Source organism: Camponotus vicinus, unplaced genomic scaffold (genome assembly GCF_025532165.1).
Source record: "Camponotus vicinus isolate PSW18456_S1 unplaced genomic scaffold, iyCamVici1.0 SCAF_13, whole genome shotgun sequence".
Taxonomy (NCBI): domain Eukaryota; kingdom Metazoa; phylum Arthropoda; class Insecta; order Hymenoptera; family Formicidae; genus Camponotus; species Camponotus vicinus.
In genome coordinates, this window is record NW_028141949.1 from 3,445,847 (window position 1) to 3,466,186 (window position 20,340).

Below are 20,340 nucleotides of genomic sequence, written 5' to 3' on the forward strand. Positions count from 1 at the left end.
CGCTCCAACGACGCGCCGCCGCTGCACCGTTCGCCGTTTTCGAACCGAGAGCCTACATTCGTCCGTTTGCGCAGCCATGCGCATCCTGCGCGCACGCTTTTCCACTAATCTATCCCCAGGATGATATACGAGCCCGGCCGTAACGCCGGCAATTAACGTTTTCGCCCTCCGCACGCTTTTGTTCTCCGATAACGATTCTTTTCCCAGGAGGATATTTTTATTAAATCGCGAGAGAGAGCCAAAGAATGTAACAAATACACGTCTAGCTAGGAATTACGTTAATCATTATGTCCTTTATTACGCTAATTATCGCGCCTAATTGTTACACATCGCACATCGTAGAAATCTTCCTTCACTTTCACCGATGTAGAAATTGATGGGAAAGAAATGCGCCGACACTCTTGCGAGAAAGCTTCTCAAAATTCAATTTCTTTCAATGAAATAAAATGCGCGAATACGTCACAATAAGACACATATAATAAGGACATGATATATGATGCAATTGGTAAAATTATGGGAGAGAGTAAAAGAATCCTTGGTATAGAAAATTTTAATCATCTGCCGAAACCTTTCAGTTCGTCGGTTCTCGCGCTTCCTTTTCAAAATATAACACAAGAGCGACGTGCTTCCGACAATAACTTCCTACAATATTGCGAAAAACTGAATAAACACACAGGTGTAACGCGTGAAAACAAACTTTTTCAGCGATATGTGCCTGCTCGCGATATTCGTAGAATATTATCTCACTTTCGAAGCGGATTTTCAAAGCGGTTATTAATTTATTCCGTTAAATATTTCGTAATAATTATATGCAGAATATTATAGCGATTCCGGCGCGAATAATTTATTCTCGTTTCGCAATGTTTAATAAGGAGGCGAAAAAGATACATTAGAGCGAAACGCGCATAATGTTCAAATATATTAAAAAGTAAAACGCGCACACGTATTGTATGCACGCCGAGCGATCTCACGTCGAGCAGATTTCCGTTCTCTCGATACGGAAGACTTTCATCCGTTGTTTCATCGGCTCACGATTCTTCAACGAGTATTTTTATTTCGTAATCCCGGATAATCTATTATTGCCGAGAAAGCGAGACGCGTTATAAATGGGCGCGCGTTACAATTTCGATACCTTTCGTCCGGATTTCCGTCCCGCCGGCTTCCTCCTTCTCACGTTTGAATGCCGCTACTTTTTTCGACACTTCTGGGGAAGCGCTGCCACGGAAACGTTGCATCTCTCGCGGCCTGAAACCGGCGGCGCGCGGGGGGGACGGCGCTTTTGTTTGTATGCATTCCGCGCGTTGCAATACGTGACATAATCGGCACGACACGCGTGCACAATGGATGCCATTATTCGCGAACAATAGGACGGAGGGGATGCTCGCGACTGGAAAATCGCGTGTCCACCGGTCAGTCGTGGTCCTGATACTTGACAGTTTGTTAAATCCGATTCGAGAGAAGAATCATCCCATCGGGATATCTATGAATTCTTCGACGGATAATGATGGATAATAGGATGAGTCTCTCGGATATAAAATTATGACAAATAATTTCTCTCTTGCTCTTTACACTTAAATTGAGGCAATTTTTGACATTCAATTTGTATCGTCCTTGCATATAATTTAACTAATGATATTTTTATATCGTGTATTATATTTGAATTTATTTAGATTATTAATTATCTTCAGAAAAAATATTCAGATTAACGAAATTAGATTTATTCGTGTATAAATAAAAAACCTGTATTCAAATGCTTTTCCGCTCTTTTTCGAGATATGATTCCACTGACCTAGATACCGATAAAAGCTTCTTTGCCTGAGCTTTGCTTAAGATCCAAGGTAAATCGATATACGTAAGATTTTCCAGCAAACAATTTGGCGCAATTGCACTGAAATCCACGCTCCTTGCGAGATATCGATTCATCTTTTGATATGTGGAAAGTGGGTCAGATATTGGAAGTTGGTTCGCCGATGCAATATGTGCTCGCGCGTTATAAATCGATCGCTTTACTTTCGCTAAACATCGACGAGGTAAATAGTCTATGGAAAAGGAAAAGAGCGGTCCTTACACCTTCGTGAATCGATCCCCTTGATTGCACCGATCGGCTTCTCTCGTGCGTCGCTGTCGGATCAACCTGAGGCGACCGTCGAGCATAGTCGTTTGAAATAGATGACTGCGCTCTCGAGTAAGAGGACGAGAGAGAGAGAGAGAGAGAGAGAGAGAGAGAGAGAGAGAGAGAGAGAGAAAGAAAGAAAGAGAGAAGGCAAGAGAGGAGAGAGGAAAAGGAAAGGACCAACCTGAAGCGATCGTAGGGCCGAGGCGGAATGATAGAGCGAGAGAAAGAGAAAAAGAGAGAAATACGCGAGGCTGTGGCGTGACACGTCGTGATCGGTAGAAAGAATCTCGTCCTGCAACCCGGAAACGCCGTGACTAACAACTCGGTATCACGAAGGTGGAAGGAAAAGCCTGGAGACCCGTTCGTTCGCGGGGTAGTCGTGATGGTGGTGGTGCGTATCTCTCCTCTCCTGGGGTCCAGGGGGGTCATCAACCATCGGCCGTCATGGCGGGCCGGGGGATCGCGCATTATTATGACCACATCTAATTGAAACTCTACGGCTCTCGGCTTGAACTCGACTACGGCTCGCTCGGCAACTCTCCAGCGCGTATTAAGGCGGGAAGAATAAACTCATTAATAAATCTCGCGGCATCGAGGTGTTCTTAATGAGAATACAGTTTGGATCGGCCGAACTCCAGGTGGATCGGACAAGTCTCGATTTCATTTCTCGTCCTATCGAATGACCTTGACGTCGCTTTCTTTATTCGACGCGGCGACGTAAAGTGATCTTAATAATCGAAACATTATAAAACGAAGGAATGAGACATCGTCAGAATAAAAATGCCGCAATTAAAATGTCTTTAATAAGAAATGTATTAGCGAAAAGATTATAAAAAGATGCGAACTCGCCTGTAACTTAATATTTTTTCAAATTTCTAATTTAAATACTTCCGAAAAGTTTAAAGTTTGTAATAATATTGACACGCGATCTAGTAGTAGAAACGAATATTAGAATTCAAATTCAAATATGTACGATATATACATATTTTATTTCTATTAATTACATTTATATGATGAATGCGTATCGCGAGAAGCTAATTTAGTGATCTCGATTAAATAGTTTCAGATTAAATTAAAAATCATCAACTATGCAAGAAATTATCTTCTAAAAATATAAATTCGTTTGATCTAAGACGTTCGAGATATTCTTCCAGTTAGATAATAGTTCAATTTTACCATATTTTCTTCATCGTGCTATTTCAAAATGTAACTCGAATACGTCAGTTGTGTATTAGAAAGATGTAACGTTATTACGATTTCCATTTTTGCACGTAAAATTGGCGCCACTTTTACCATCTTGCCAATAAAATTGAAAAAATAAGATTATGATTATAAAATTAGAACAAAAATTTTATAAGATCTCGACATATCTTTTCGTGACATAAATATTACATCTTTCAATAACGTCAGTCGCCGAATAATTATGATCGATTTTGCTTTTTTTCTAGGAAACCTAACAAAGTTAATCGCGACGACGTTTCACGCGAGCAGAAAATTAAGTCTATCGATCACGTATATTGCGGCCGTGCACTAAAATCCGACACGACAAGTAGTGTGTCCCCCTCTGTCCTAAGTCAGGATCTATCCTTTACGGTGCGTTGAGCACAAAGATACACGCTGTCCGAAAAAGGTTTGCCGCTCCTTAATTTTTTGCTCTTGCCAATCCCATACTTAATCTTCTTTTTTTTCTACATGTCCGAGATTTCTCCGTTACATCTCTGTCAAATAGATATATACGCAGTTATTAATAATAATTGATTATGATTGCTGATAGTGCTCGTCATAATGATGATATTGTAAGAAGTCTGACGCCCAAGCGCGTAAAAAAGTCAGATTTTTTTCGAATTCTTGCGTAATCGAATGCGATACGACCTGTCTCGCGACAACAGGATTAGCTCCTTCGTCAACGCTCAGGATTTACGAATCTCTCGCGTCCCCCCAGCATCCAGAATCCATCAGCTCGACGAAAAGCCGTTTTGCCATTCGCGCACTCGGAACATGGGGGAGAAGCTCGTCCTGCGCGTAAATGGAATGCCACGAAATTTATATGACGGAGACGAGTTCACGACGGGTTAATAATAATATGGCCTGGCACCCCTTACGTCTGTCTGCCTCTTTCTTCGTATTTTCTCACTCCGTGTCATCTCCCTCGTCCTCGGTAGGATCAATAGTCTGGTCCGTCCGAACAGGGCCGTCCGTAAAGAGCGCGTTGTCGGGCGACGAGAACACAGTTTCCAATCTTCATCTGTCTGCTCTATCTCCCCTGTCTTTCTGACATCTTAACGCCTTGAAATAAGAACGATCGATGTTCTGTTCTCTTGCATCTTGGAAGGAGAAACCGGGAAAGATTGCCGAGAGAGTTCTCTACAACGGCGTGCGATTTAACCTACTTTTTCGAGAACTTGAGAAAATTAATCTAGATTTAATTTCCTCGACTTTAAAACTAATTTTCTCCCAAGTTTTCGAAAAAGTCAGTTGGAACGGTATTGTAATTAATGCTTCAAATTTTTTATGTTTGACATGTACTTTCCTTCCTTTGACACATCGATTATCCTAATTCCAAAGTGTCGTATATAAATATGAATGCATTTTTTAGAATACTTTTTTTATTCAAAATCGAGTAGTACACATATATTCGTTTTTTAAAAATTAAGTTTTTAAACGTATAATTATTCTTGTATACCCGACATCGAGAACTATGCTCAATAAATTTGCGACTCTAAGAGAAGCAGGTGACTCGTGTGCACGGACCATCGGAGAGCCACAGTATTACATATCGCGCAGAACAATCCAAAGGTGAACGGCTGAGATTGAACCCGGGTCGCTGAGAGCCAGTGCACTTGCCAGATACTCTTACCGGATCATGCGAGCCCACTATGCATTAATCCATTTTATGCTAATTCATTACATGTTCTTGTGTAATTTGCAATATTTTCGCTGTCCATCTTATTAGGAGAAAAGCTCATTTCGTATCAGCTCGATCGTCGCGCCTATCTGCACACCGCGATGACTGTTAATTAGTAACGCGGAAACGAGCTACTGAGTTAAATGTAATTGCATCAAGCGCTTCATGCGTGGAAATATAATGCCCGTGCTCTTATTTCACATGTGCGCGTTTTTATACCAACGCACGTATACGTGAATACTTGGCTAATAGCTAACTTGTATTAAGGAAATTCGGTGCACAATATCGCGAAGACCATGTATGGTATCAGACATGGTAGCAATTAACCGTACGTATATGCAATCTTACGTGATTGAAAAAATTTTTTTCTTCTAAATTATAAAAGAGAATTAAGGAATCTTTCGTTGCACGTTACTTTCGATAATCGTTGTATTAAAAAAACTGTTAAAAAATATTTATTAATAATCTTTAAATTTAAAAAGTAAAATTAAAATAATGTGCGAGGAATAAAATAATAATATATAATAAACAGTACAAATATAATTTCTGTACACAAAATATGTATAATATTTAGATTTTACGGAGTAAAATTTACATCGTTGCTTCTACTTTTGTTTATTCTACTCCGTTTGCGTTCGTGAAACATTTATTTAAATAAATTCTTTTATAAAAATACGAGAAAGAAAAAAAATTCTTAATATTCCATAACGAAGAGACTCGTCTCTTGTTCGCTTCTATTTCTGCAGAGTTCGTTTCGCTAAGCATTTTTTCAGTCATGACTGTACAGTTTTGCCACATCCGTCGTAATATTACCACCGAGACGCGACTGCAGAAATAGGATCGCGTTCAGCCCCCGAACTTCCGTCGCGCCGACACGCTTCCGGCTTCTCTGTCGCAGTAACTCCAGCGGCTGGTGGGAAAGGCGCGGTCCGTTTCGCTCATATACATACAAGATGTCGTCTGAAAGATAAATGGTAGAGCTGTGTTTTTATGTAAAAAACTTTGAGCAATCATAGTTTCAACTAGTAATTATAAAAATGGATTTTAATTACTTACGTTATCTCGATCTTTATTAATATGTTTTGAAAAAGATGTATCGCACGAGGAGAAATCGAGAAAAAAAAGATGCCTCTCGAAATTGCTCGAGAGAGCTTCACGAGCAATTTACTTTCTTTTTTCTTAAGTCGAGTATATTGGCAATAAAGCCCTTTCCATCAAAAATCGTCCATTCTGCATCGATTCCGTTACCGCCACTTACCGTCCTTCTCAATCATCTTACGATCATCGTACGGCGGCGGTCTTTCTTTTTCCCTATCTTGGGCCGAACGTTCGTGAAGGAAACTCGATACCACGAAGCCCGCGTCTCGGGGACTCGAGTGCAATGATACGGAAGATCGACCGAAGAGAGTAGGATGAGACCATCTCTTTCTGTCGGCGGTGGTCTCATGCCAAGCGAAGTTGCCGGGCATGTGACACACTATTGGAGTGCACGTATATATATGTATATCGGCCACCTCGTTTCTCTCTTTTTTTTTAAAATTTTTCCGTGGGGTTATAATTGTTTTCTGAAGTTTAACGAACTGTGCAGGGTTGCCAAAGGGGCGTGCATACATTTACGAGATCATTGTTAACATTGTGTGAATTTTCGAGAGGATAATTTATGCAGAAACTTCTCTCTCCGCATACGGTAAAATTTACACTCGAGAAAAATTCACTAATTCCGAAATTAATGGAAATATGCGAAGGAAATTAATTTGTTTTAATTCTAATAATTTTTTCATTGAAGAGCGAAGATTAAATAATTATATTCTTTATTACATTTTATTGCTCTGTTAAAAATTGTCATTTTTATTTTATTATTATAGAGATTATAGAGAATCATTAGAAAAGCGCTGTATGCATTTTGATTGAAATATTTTTGAATTGAGATATTTTTGATATTTTTGTACGATAAAATAGCAAAGTGCAGAGATCTCAGGGGAAAAGCGTTTTGACGAAGAGCGGTACGATGCGCGGATGAAAGAGATGAAGGATCAAAGTGAGATTGGTCGAAAACCGCGAAATAAAACCATCACGATCAAACGAGACCCATCGAATAGGCCGAAAAAGGGGAGAGCGAACGAGTGAAAAAGGTTGTGAAAACGCGCGCGCACGAGGAGAACTGACAGGATAAGGTGGCGAAGAAGGATGAGATTCTGGATGGCGGTCCAACAGGATGGAGGAAGGACCGCTCGTTCCTGTATAAGTGGGTCTATAACGTCGGACGCGATGCAAAAAGTGGTGTAGCTGATACCTTATTTTTTCCTTTTATCCCGGTCACGACATAAATGCGAAATTAAAATCTTAGCGAGGCGATGAACATCAATTTATCACGAGGATCGCAGCGTATCCTTCGCGAGGCTCGCGCGTTCGCATTTTTTGCACGCTCACATTGTGCGTGTTGCGCTCTTTCATCGCTATGATGGATCGACCGGGCGATGAGGCGACGACACTTAAAATTTCTGGCCAAACCACTCTCCCCTTCTCGCATGCTTGGCTCCTCTGAATCTCAAGGTCGATTCAACGAGATCCTGCGGTCTCGCGCCTATCAATGGAATCGATAGCCGTTACCTCTTTGGTCGGGCTTACATTGCATCAATATAAGCTCTGGATTAGCAAGGCATGGTTGTGTGAACAAATATCTTAATAATTTATTTATTCATTCCAGGCATTTATTTATTCCAGGTTTTGTATTAAAATTTAAATAATTCCATGAATTTTATAAAAAAATTAAATCTTATGAGGAAACACGAATATGACTCAATGTTTGAATAAAAAATGTCACACCGCATTTTTCTATTTCAACGTTTTATTTATGAATTATTCTAATCGCCTTATTGATATTAATGGATATAAAAATCGAAAATCGATTTGCTCTTTTTTTAGAACGAGATTATATTTCAGGATGCGAATACGCAATATGTCTGCGTCTTTTTTCCGTCCTTTTTTCTAATTTGAACTTTTTTTAGCTTTTCGCCATATGGGTAAGGTAGTTAGGATGACTCCAATAACGAGATGGTGTTATCCCCGAGATTCGGCCGGCTAGGTCAGACGGGGTCGCAGTTCCATTGTATCGGCGAACGCTTCTAACTCGGTGCACTGAACTCAGGGCCGTATCGATACTCGGGACATGTTGTCGGGGATTCTTTCCTGATCAATGTAGACAATTAATTGTTATCTCTAATGCAAATACTTTAGATATATTTTATCTGACAATAATCAACGTTAGATGATTTTATTTTGTCGTGTGTAAAACGAGAGAATTGACGATACACCAAAAAGCCTCTTGTTCGATTAATCGTGAAAGAGGGTGATTCGATCCGAGCGATAAGTCAGCTGCGACGTCCTTGTCGAACATAAATTTACTCTCGTTCGGCCGGCGGTTCGGCCTATTTCGTGCAATTTTTTTTCCAGGGCTACCTTTTTCGATCTGTAGAGCGAAACGTAACGTGTGTGCGGTGGCAGCCCCGGTAACGGTCGATACATACCTGATCGAAGCGGAGGAACGGGATGTAACGACGATGGGGCGACGCTGCAACGGCAGCAGCGGCGACCGCAACCAGCGTTTCTTTCGCTTCTCCCTCTCTTTCTCTCTCTTTCTCTCCCTGCCTCTCTTTCTTTCTCTCCTATCTCTTTATCTTTCTCTCTGGCCTCTCCTCAGCGTCTCCCTGCGATGCGCGCAGCATCGAGAGTGGCTGTATCGGGCACCCCCCCCGCTGCCACACTGACTCTGATATACTCGCGAGATATCCGGGCAAGATTTAGTGCATCCTTTTGCTAGCTGCCCCGCAGAAAATCTTGGCCGGGAATCTCCCTTACAACCGATCGAAATGTTTCTCCTGTCCTTGAAATGAATACCACGGGTGGGAAAACAAGGTGAGCACCGAGCAAACGATAGAGGCAAACCTCCCCCTCCCCGCCTTTCTTACCATTGCCTCGTTGCTACGCTTCTCTTCCATTTAGTCTTGTTTTCCTCTCTTGGTCGTCGTCGCGGCCGCGCAGCCGTTCCGAGGACGCGCCAGGACATTGTTCCTCTTATCGGCTCGTGCAGCATCCTCCGAAACCTCCATCCAATCTTACCTGATCCTTTAAACGTGTCACGCGAACCTTATTAGGAAGCGGTGAACAAGACTCGATTAAAAATGTAAAACACGATTATATTTTGACGATATCATCGTATGTACAATTAAACTTTTGCCTAAGGATAATGATGCAACTCTTTCATTTGAATTGTAATTAATTAATCTGTGAGTTTTAAAGTTCTTTCAGACATTTTTCAATTCTGTAATCAAAGCTACACATAAATGTATTCGAGAGGAGTCGAGAAATCAAATCCTGTCGTGCATTTCATATTAATCTCATTTAACAAGACGTCTCGCTCGTTCCTCCAGTTTCTTGCGATCCATTCGAGTCGCGTGTAAAAACAAAGAGAGAGAGAGAGGAAGAGAGAGGAAAGAGAGGAGAGGATGATCGGAGGTAGACAAGAGTTAGAGAGAAATTTCGGTTTTTCATCGCAAGTAGAACCACCTGCCAGTGCGAATCTCCGCATAAATTCTCGGCTCTCTGGCCAATAAATCGCGCGCAGGTCCTTCTTCTCGGTTGTAAGACGTCGCGATGCTGGCTCGGCATTGCTAGTGTTATATCCCGGCTCTCCGCCGGAACTTGTGTTTTCTCTCTTTCGTCGTCTCTCTCCTTCCGTTCGTTACCCGTCCTCTTCTCTTCCAAGACACCAACGGTGCCAGACGTCGGTCCCATCCCTGCGTTTTGTTTTTCACGAAAGTACGTGGTCGCCTTTTCCTGTCACGTTCTCGCTTCCCCTCGTTCCCCTCAGTCTCCTTTCGCGCGCGCGCTCCATCCTTTCCTTCTCCTAAAATAATCAACCGAGCTGGTGAATCCCGGAAATGAAATTGCGTCGGAGCACATGGGTTGTTCCGTCCGAGAAGACATCGAGAAAAATTTATTTCATATTGTAACAAATTGTACGAAACGCATTTGTAACATAATTATGTTTTTGTCGATTTTTAAAGACTCGGGCATATAAAATTGTGATGAAAGCACACGCGAAAGATTGTGTATAACGTTAGATTAATTCTCTTTTTCAAGAACCTAACACAATCTGAATGTAAGAAAATTCAATTTAAATTAATTTTTAAATTTATATTTAATTAAAAAAATTTTTAAACACTGAGAAATTATATATCTCTCGGGAAATTATAATAATTCTAATAATTACAAAATTATAATTAGTAATATTGCATCGCTAAAAATTATTGCTCTTATGAATTGAATCCCTATTTTGTATATTATTTAAAAACGAGCGAAAAGTAAGGCAAATGTGATTTTGCAAATGTTTCCATTAGGGATGCATCTCAATGATACAAATCGAAAATCATTTTTCCTGCATACGGTGCTTTAATCTCCCCGGAGAACTATATCGGATTGTATGAGTTTAAAGTTTCGAAGACAGCCCGTTGTTTCTTTATCCCGTCGGTGCATCGACAGCACGGGGGACCGGGTTCGGTCTTTTCTTTTTCTCACGTCGCCGAATCGCGCGATTCTTTTTTGCCTGGCGCGTCTGCGCTCGTCAAGCCGCGAGAAGCCGCCTTTTTCATTTTGGCGCCCGCTAGCTATGGTTTTAAATGCAAATTTCGAGTCTGCCGGACGCGATCGGCGAGCGTTGACCATCCGAGGATTTTGCTGGGCTCGGATTTGCGTAAGAATAGCGCAGACGGACGGCCAGATCGAATGATTCGCATGGTTGCATGGGCTCGCTCCTGTAAATGAATCCTGGTTGCAATTACGAGATGCGTACTCGAAAGGCGCGTAATGACGATCGCACTTAACAATGAGCATTCGCATCTCTCATCGGCGTTACAATATAAGCGATACGCGATTCCCTCAATTATTTTTATGCGTCTCTCTCTTTCTTAGTTAGTTACGGATTATTCGAATGCATTAAAATACGTGATATTTCATATATACAAGGTCGAGTGTTTCAATTTCAATCAAAGTACAAGGTCAACGTAATTTTGTGGCATTCACGAAACTGAATTAAATTTCTCTTATTAGAAGAATTTATTAATCAAGCGCATATATGTACATATGGTTGAGTAATGACGAGTTTTTTAAATAATATTTAAGCATATTATCTAAATCCGGTCGTTGACCGACGCGTGCGCGCTATCGTCTCACCTTCGTACAATATATCACGTTCGCGAAGAGGGTGTCCCGGTGAGCCATCACAACACCCGTTACAAGTATTATAAAGAATCACGGCGAGCCGACATCACGGGGTGGTCCCGATACGCGGCTGTTTGTGCCCGGGTCCGAAAAGGGCCGCGCCATTATAATGATGTGGAGAAAAAAAAACAAGAGGTGGACTGGGGTGAGTACTAAAAAAAGAGCAAGACGTAGGAGAGAGAGAGAGAAGTTAGTGGAGAGAGGAGAGAGGCGAGGAGGAGGCGGACGAGAGCGAGAGTGAGTGTTTGTGCGTGTCGTGTAAAATAGAAAGGCTGGGAGTTCGGCAAAAGACGAGAGGAAAGCGAAAGAAAAAAAGAGAAAGAGAAAGGGAGAGAAAGAGAGGCAGAGCGGGAGGAACCGGAGGAGCGAGGAGATAAAAGGAGGACGAAGACCGGACTGAAAGCGAGCCGCTGACACCGCGAAATGATGAATGCATTTGGGAAAGGAGCCGCATAAATCCCCGAGAATAATGCCGCGATCCGAACTAGCGCATTTTGTTCGAACTTAGCCTTGAATCTATGCGGACCTTGATAAGAAAATTGTTGCTCGCGGATCCGAAAATAATCGGTCTTTTTTAAAAACATTGTTATTTGTGAATTATTAATTTACTAGCGTAATAAAATATTTAGAGAGATTTCAGGAAAAGTCTACTTGTAATATATCAATTTAAATTAAGTACCTATATTTTAAAAATGCACTATTAATCTTCTGAGATATCATTTTATATACTAGATATAATAATCTAGAGCGAAAGTATTTAAATTGAATTCTGCAGATTAAACTGAAAAGCTCTTTATCATTTTTTTATTGAAGCTACAATTATATGACGAATTAAAAGTGTTAAAAAGAAAGTGTTTCTGAAATTGGTAATTTTTATTAGAAAGTTTTGAAGTTATATATAAAATGTAACTTTCTTATTCTTTTTTTCATACTATGTCTTGATGTTTTCACATACAATATATAAAGTTTCTCATGTCAAACGTTGAAACAATGGGAAAAAAGTTACGACATTTCACATATAACTTCAAAACTTCTGGTGAAAATTTAATTACAGATTTTAAGAACATAAATACAACATTCTTGCTGACATTTTTAACTCGTTATATCGCGATAGCTTGAATAAAAAATGATAAGAATCTTTTTACTTTGATCTCCAGAATTGAAATACTTCTTCCCCGCATGAATGTTACATCGTGTATATGGAAGCTTTCGTGGAGCTTCCATAAAGAATTTTTAAAAATTATTATCCCTTTTTATTAAAACATTTTTCAGCAAGAGACAAATTCGCCGACTAGTATACTTGATGCAATGCAGCAGTCTCGCCGACGGATAGAGCCGTTCGAGAACCTACCTAGGCTGATCGATCTGCCTAAATGAGCGAGAGAGCGAAATGTACGTTCGCTCGGCTGGATGTATTTCGTTTGCCGGTGGTCAAGGCGGGCGCGGGCGAGACACGCTCGTCGAGGCGTGGGAAGCGACGGCGAAAGGTTATGGCTATCGCGGAAATATTTCACCGTCTTAAGAGAGCCGGTCTCTCCCGCGCCGCTCGATCTCTCGTCGGATCGCGCGCGCCGGGTATTTATCGTAATAGGTAGCCGCTCTCTCGCTCGTCGCGTAATGTAGCCGGAACGGCGGGATAATAAAGTAGCGCGAACGATGGTGAGTCGGAAGGAGGAAAGGGTGAGTATTTTCGAGGGCTACTCTCCGAAAAACGCGGCCCACATCTGTCTAACGGAGATCGCCTCGAGAGAACTTAATGCACGTAACGGCTCGTAAGCGATGTATAAATTTAGAATAATATATATATTATCTGTTATACCTTAGAATATATATTTGGCGGAAAAGTTATACAATAATTAATATAATTTTTTAAATCTTGGCATTTATGTGTATATAAGAGTTGGCGCTGTCTGTCAAATGATATTTTTAAAGAAATATTAATAAAAATCGTTTGAAGAACGCTTTTAGACGAAGAAATGCACTCATAGAACGGAGACGACGAGCGTCTTTGGAAGCCAAGACGGCAGAGAACGGATGCCCGACATTTAAAATGATCCTTATTCCTTGGTTAAGGATAGTCGGGCAGGCTTTGGGCGGCTGCCAAGTACGTGATAGGAATAAGGTCGAAGCTCCCTCGACTTTTGTGCTTGCGCCTCTGTTCACCGTTGCCAAAAACTCGCTAACAATTGAAGCGTTTCGAAAAGTTCCGCTAATTTCGCGACACAATCAATTTCAAAGAAAGGGTTTAAATGAGCGCGAGAATCTCGATCGTCGTGATATGTAAATTACACAGATTTTTCTTCGACAGAATCCGTATCTTTCCGCGCATAGATAGACAGAATTTCTAGCTATCTGTGCAAATGCTCGAACAGTTTGTACGTTCGTTGCGTTTAATGATGCGGATTCGTAGCACGAATGACGCAATGCGCGCAGTCTCGACCTAGACACGTGGGCGCGTGACTTAATAGAACTGTCTCATAGTCTCATTGAGGAAATTGCGCTTGAAGTTACCAAGTTGAGAGTGCCCTAAAATAGCGAGATTTATTATATCCTAAACTTCACACTTTCAATATTAAATGTAAATCGAGAGATATCAATGCATAATAAATTAATAGAAATAGAGAAATAGAAAAAAAAAACACATGGCCTTTTCATGCACATTTTTCGACATAATATACATATAAACAAGTTTATATTTAATTTTTTATTAACGCTAATAGAAAAACTAACAATGTATTAAAATATATATTAAATTTCCGAGGATCTCTTATGAGAGGAAAGATTTGATTTCTTCAGGGAAAAGGCTCGTGTTTCTGTGGAGTTTTGCCGCAATGAATCCCGCGCGTTTTGCGCGAGACTCGGAAAAGAGACGCACAGAAAACAAATGGAATTGCATACATGGCGCGAGCGAAGGCTTATTGCGTAAAATGAATCACAAGTGGTCAGGCAAGCTCGCGCGCGAACGTGCAACCGGTCAAAGGAACCCCCCGATTCTATTGCGAGTCCCGACCGGTTGACGATGGAATTTCTGTACGGTCGTTGCGTTCTGCCTTTTTGTTCGTACCGCGCCTTGTCGCTTTTGCCGATTGTGTTTCTAATTTTCTATTTTCCACGCGATTTTCTCGTGGTTTGCACGCGTTCTATAATTTAGATAAAAACTCTGATCGATGTCAGAATTATTATCCAAGTGCGAGTTTTTCAAAAGACGCAAGAAGTAGAAAACTATTCAAATATATCAATGGAACGAGATATCGATTGATACAAAATATTTATTCGCATTTCAATCTCATACACAGTTATTTTACATAAAATTTATATGTATGGCAAATTTTATTGCTCGAAAATTGCTTAAAAATCATGGATTGAGCATTACGCGCCATAGAAAATATTGGAGATGACGTGTAACTTCTTACCTTACAGATCCCTGCAAACTGAAATATCTTACATGTCAGACTTACTCTATAGGCGGACTGCGAATATATTTTCCACTTTGGTTAAATTGAATTTTAAGCGAGGCGAGGTAACTTTGCCAGACGTCGGGACGGCTAGGACGAGGAGCGAAATATGAGGGCATTCGTGAGGATATTTCCTCGAGATTCCACGTTGTGCTCTGGAACTTCGGTGAGAGAAAGTGCCGCGCCCCCTCCGGGAACGTCGATCCGAGTTCCTCGGATCGGGGGCCTCGAATTGCCTCGAAGTCGATTCTCGGCCGATGTGTGACGCAACATCTTACATTGTTCGTGTCGCAAGAGAGCGCACTTTTGGCCGGTAACTGTTGTAAATCTCGATTTGCACGCCCATCTCGCGGGGGATTCGTCTTAACGACAAATAGCAAAGAAGCTTCTCGATCGCGATTTAACGATCACTCGGCCCGAGATTTATCGTATATCCGTAATTGGCGATTGCAAATACTAACTGTTAAAAGGTTGAAGTATTTTCTGTTTTTGAGCGTGATTTATTTCAAGTACTTGAAATAATGTTTCTAGATTCTTGTATAGGTTTCGATATATTTATAATTATCCTTTTATCAAAATGATAAAAGCTACTTGAATCAGACCTAACGACGTTTATCTAAATTTAGCTACTTAAATCTGATATATAAGTCTCTCTGATTTCTTTTACGTCCGTTCGCAAAAGGACTCTGTATCGACGTCGTAAATTTCTCCGATTTCGTTTGCAATAGCGCTATTATTGATAGTTGACCGGAATACGGCTACCTAAATCGGGGCCCCAGCTGTCTCTCTCGCCACTTCGGTGGAAGCACGGACCCCGCATCTGGCTGATTTAAAGCGGCCATAATTTATCAATTTAGTGAGGCATTTTTCACCCGACGGTCCGTCTGTCCGGTCTTCATACGTACCACCATGATAGGACGAGTGGCGCGCATAAGGCGATATACCATATATACCGGACGTGCCTCCCCGTTGCGCGCGAGGTAGGCAGCACAGAGCGAGATATTTACAGTCCCCGCTTATACCCACATCCACACAACGCGGTTTTGCTCCCCTCCTCCCCCTGCCCCTCCTTCCCTACCTTCCTTTCCGCTTTAAACACCCACGCACGAATACATGGCGAGGAGATACAGGGACGGGTGTAAACGTTACCGCACCGAGCTGCTGCCGCAGCTGCTCCACCTTTCTTCACCGGAGAGGGTACCCGGAGGATTTCGTGATTCAGATTTTCCTCCGGGACACGATAGATACACGGCGACGACGGCAGATAGTCGAGAATGTATATGCGCGCGGAAAGTGCAAACGTTTGCATCATCGTCTAGAGTAGACAACGGATATTGGAATAACTGACGGAGATATATATTAACGCTGAAAGGGCCGGTAGACAGACCGTATATATATTGCAATGGTCCTCTTAAGACCCGTTTACATAAATCGCTATTCGCGAAACGGCAGATACAGGATGACATGTCATCGTACGCAAACGTAAATCAGCGACAAGCTGAATTAATTTCAACTTTTCGCGTTTGCGGCGATTGCGTTGACCATAGAACTGCAATGATTTTGAATTGTCAATGATTACTTAAGTAATCTATCAGTGCCAGGTTATCTTCCTTCCAAATAAGAGATTTAAAAAATTGTTTTTAATATAAATATATTTAATATAAATATATTTAATAAATATATTTAATAAAATATAATTAATATATATAATAATATATAATTAATATATTTAATAAAAATATATTTATTACAACTAATTATGTAGCGGTTTTATTTATTTTTTTTATATAATTAAATAAATTAAAGCTTAGGTCTTTTGGAAAGTCGTATAATTGAGTAATAAATATAATGTATAAAATATACGTTTTCCCCGAAAAGAAATAAAGTAGCTGATTTTTTTATAGCTTTCTTATTTATGCGAGCAAAAAAAGAAGATATGACGTGAAAAAGCGCGGAATCAACTTGACCGTAAATTGAACGACGCTTCGACCTTCCCCGCGTGTCAATTGACGGGACAGTATCGCGATCCGAGTTTCCAGGATTATCATTGAAAGGGTCTCACCGGCACGTACACCGGACACCACCTCCGCATACGGAGGTTGTTAACGACTCCTCACGGGCCTCGCGGCAGATAAAGGGGCGGAGTTGTAGGTGGAAAAGTGTAGGTAGGTAGGTAGATAGGTAGCCGCGCGGTAGGTGACTAAACACACTCTCTAAACTTAGATGGTACGACCTTCCTGTCTCACGGTTGACTTCCTGGCTCTTTCTTTCCCGCGAAGCAAACGTAGACTTGGGCCGAGACGGCGAAGAATCGTGAGATTATTTATTCGTTTAAACAGATGCAAATGACAGAGGTGAAAAGCCTCGCGTAACGGTAGAATGCAATCATCGATATTTACAAGTAATGAACGGCAATTATGTCGAAATGCGCCGAAATGCGTTATCAAATAACAGATGTTATATTAATGTATTATTTTTATACAATGTAAATATTATTTTTCGTTATATTATTTATTAAAATATAGTGTAAATTATCACGTTTTTATTAAGCGATATTATTGATGAAGTGTCAAATGATACAAATAGTATTTTAATATTGTTTACTTTTTTATTCATCGCATTAATATTAATAATTCTTTTGGCACGTATATGATGGGAAAAGATCGAAAAGTTTAACGATACAGTCAAAAGGGTTCTATATTCGCTGACAAGCGGAGATGCTGAGAGAGTATAGAGGTTGCGATAGAAACATTGCGATCAATCGATCAAACGTCAAATATATGTCGGAAAGCTGTCTTTCATCTATACCTAAACCTCAAGTCTACGGAGCCTCACGTCTCACCTATCTACCTACCTACCCTTTTAAATTAATGGACCGACGATGCTCGGAAAGCGGAAATAGGTCAACTTTGGATGACCTTTCGAACTCTCTTCCTATATTAATTTCTAAAGACTGCAAAGAGTTGAGCATGTATGTGTACATGTATTTTCATTCTCTCTCGATACCATATCTTGCGATAATGAAAAAAATATTTTCAGTAGTCAGAGAAGAATATAATTTCTTACAAAAATTACATTTTACGTTTTTCTTAAAAAAATTGCATGTACATAATTATACAACATATTTTTAGATCTCTTTTATGTAAGGTTTTTTTTACCCAGGGGAAATTATTATCAGATAACTCGCGTCAAACAAAATGTTTCTACTTTTTAATTATACACCTAACCATAAAGAATCTCAGTTTGCAATTTCTCAACATTCAACTGATAGATTATAAAAAAATGCTTCGTTCCTGAACTTTCTATCCCCATGTCGAGCTACAATTAAATTTATAATGTGAAGTGTCGATGAAAATGGGGAGAAGGGATGGCCGTTCTCGATATTAAATTGTTCCGGTTTAACGTCGAGAGGGACGACCGATAAAATTCACGAAAGGGGAACGTCACATCCTCCGCAAATTAAAAGCCAGATAGAAGAGACAGAAAGAGAGAGAGCGGCCTCGCTGTCGATTTGGAATGGAGGTCAAACGACGAGCGAACTAAATTGAAGTTGATCTAATCTTTGTAAACCTTGTGCTTGTTAGTTTTTTCATTCCCTTCTGTTGCGGCGAAAGAAATCATCGATCACAGAATCTGCATTCGCGCGACGATGTTTCAAAAGTAACGTCACGTGAAATCTCTGTGAAACCATTTTTCCATGAAAGATCCGATTTGCTACCTCAAAATCTTAGCTATTAACAAGCTTAATGGCCATTTAATGTGTTTATTGATAGATTATTATATTGATAAATTGATAAATGGTTATAAATTAAACAGTTATATATAATGTATATATTTATATTTATAAATGATATTATTCATTTATATTTATTATAAATTATATCATTCAGTGGAATATTTATATTACAAATTCGTATTTTATTTATTAATTGCAATTACGTAATAGTCGTGATAATCGGAAATCACAACTCAATTATGTTTTTTCCCATGATAATTGTACATATCTCATAAACGATGAAAGCACGTTTCATCGTACACAATTATCAGATAACAATTATCGCGCGATTACGCGACAGTCACGCGTGAATCATGTCCTCATATCCTTGTGGCACTTGTGGCGGTCGCAATCGCGAGGAAAACAACAGTCGGACGCGCCTCCCCTTCTTATCCTTATCGGACAAAACGTTATCGCAGCGCTTTGACGGCGCGATTGAGTCGCGATAAATCACTGGACGTCTATCGACGACAATTCTCCTTCCCTTCTTTTCTTTTTTTTTTCTTCTTTTATGTCCGCGAACGATTCATTACTCTCGGCTTCCATAGGGATGTTGCGAGGACTTTTAAGGCGGCGGCGATCCGTCTTGCAACCGTCCCTCGGAAAATGAAATCGCGGCCAGGAAAGGCCGCTATTACCGTTCCTAATGAGAATCGTTATGTTGTAAAACGACCTCGTCGAAAGTTTTCATCTGGCTGGACTTTGAAAGCACAGCATCCTGTTCCTCGTTCGCAACGCGAGCGTTTATTTATACGCGTCGCGATACGCAACAATGTGGTGGGTGTGTACCGATATGGCGATGAAAGTATCGATCGAGTTGTCTTAAAACAACAATGTGAAATACCCTACGCCATTTTCGGTATATTTGCGAGAACGAAAGGTCGACCAATCTCCCTCTATTATTCCTCATCCTCCGTTCACGAAATTATCGATATATCGAGAATATCGAAGGTATCATGTCGTAGTACTTGTCATCCTTCTATATTTATATTTTTATTTTATATATTAGAGAATATATAAAATATATATAAAGGAAATAAAATATATAACAGGATGTATAGATTTATTATTGTTTTATATCGCGATCAGTTTATAGTAATTTCAATCGAGCAATAAATCTGTAAGAGATATATAACGTAAAATAAATATTTAAAACGAATAAACAATAAGTATTTTACGTGGTATAATTTAATTTATACCGTTATATCAACGTCACGCTTTGTAATCATGTCTCAACCATGTTTAATAAGGAACATAATTTATATGCACCCTCTTTCCTTTCGTCTATATCCTCTCTATCGGTATTGATATTCGATGTCCCGGTTTTGTGACTTTAAGGGCCCAACCTTCACGACCGAGATGTATTTATACTACATCATTGGCATGTCCTTCAAGGCGTTCGTGTCCTCCTCTTGACCTTCCACCCTCGATATCCCATTCCCGAAAGCGACTAATCGTTCCCACTCGTGACTCCTGATATGTATTCGCGTTCGCAGACAACGCTGGCACCGTCACTACCACCAGCACGAATGGCGGAAACAACAACGAGCGAGGGTGGTGTCCGACCCTCTCGGTGGCCGCCAAGGCGGGGTAACGAGAGGAAGGAGGGGGCAGAGAGAGCACTCGGTCGATCTCTCGTCGTTGCCAGGCGACCAACATCCACCACCAGGCTCTCTCCCTCTCTCTCCTTCTCTTTCTCTCTCACCCTCGCGACTAACCCTGGAGCGTAACTCCTGAAAACCGGCACCGGCGCCGTGGCGCCATCTACGCCACCCTCGCGGGGGACTTTACCCCTCTTGGGGAGATGCCC

General features: G+C 40.7%; 1 protein-coding gene across 8 annotated transcripts in view; it reads left to right on the forward strand.

The window, feature by feature from the left end:
* The window catches only part of Prosap (SH3 and multiple ankyrin repeat domains prosap), a 118,682-nt gene that overhangs the window by 50,668 nt on the left and 47,674 nt on the right, over positions 1-20,340 (forward strand). The gene's annotated exons all lie outside the window — the stretch shown is intronic.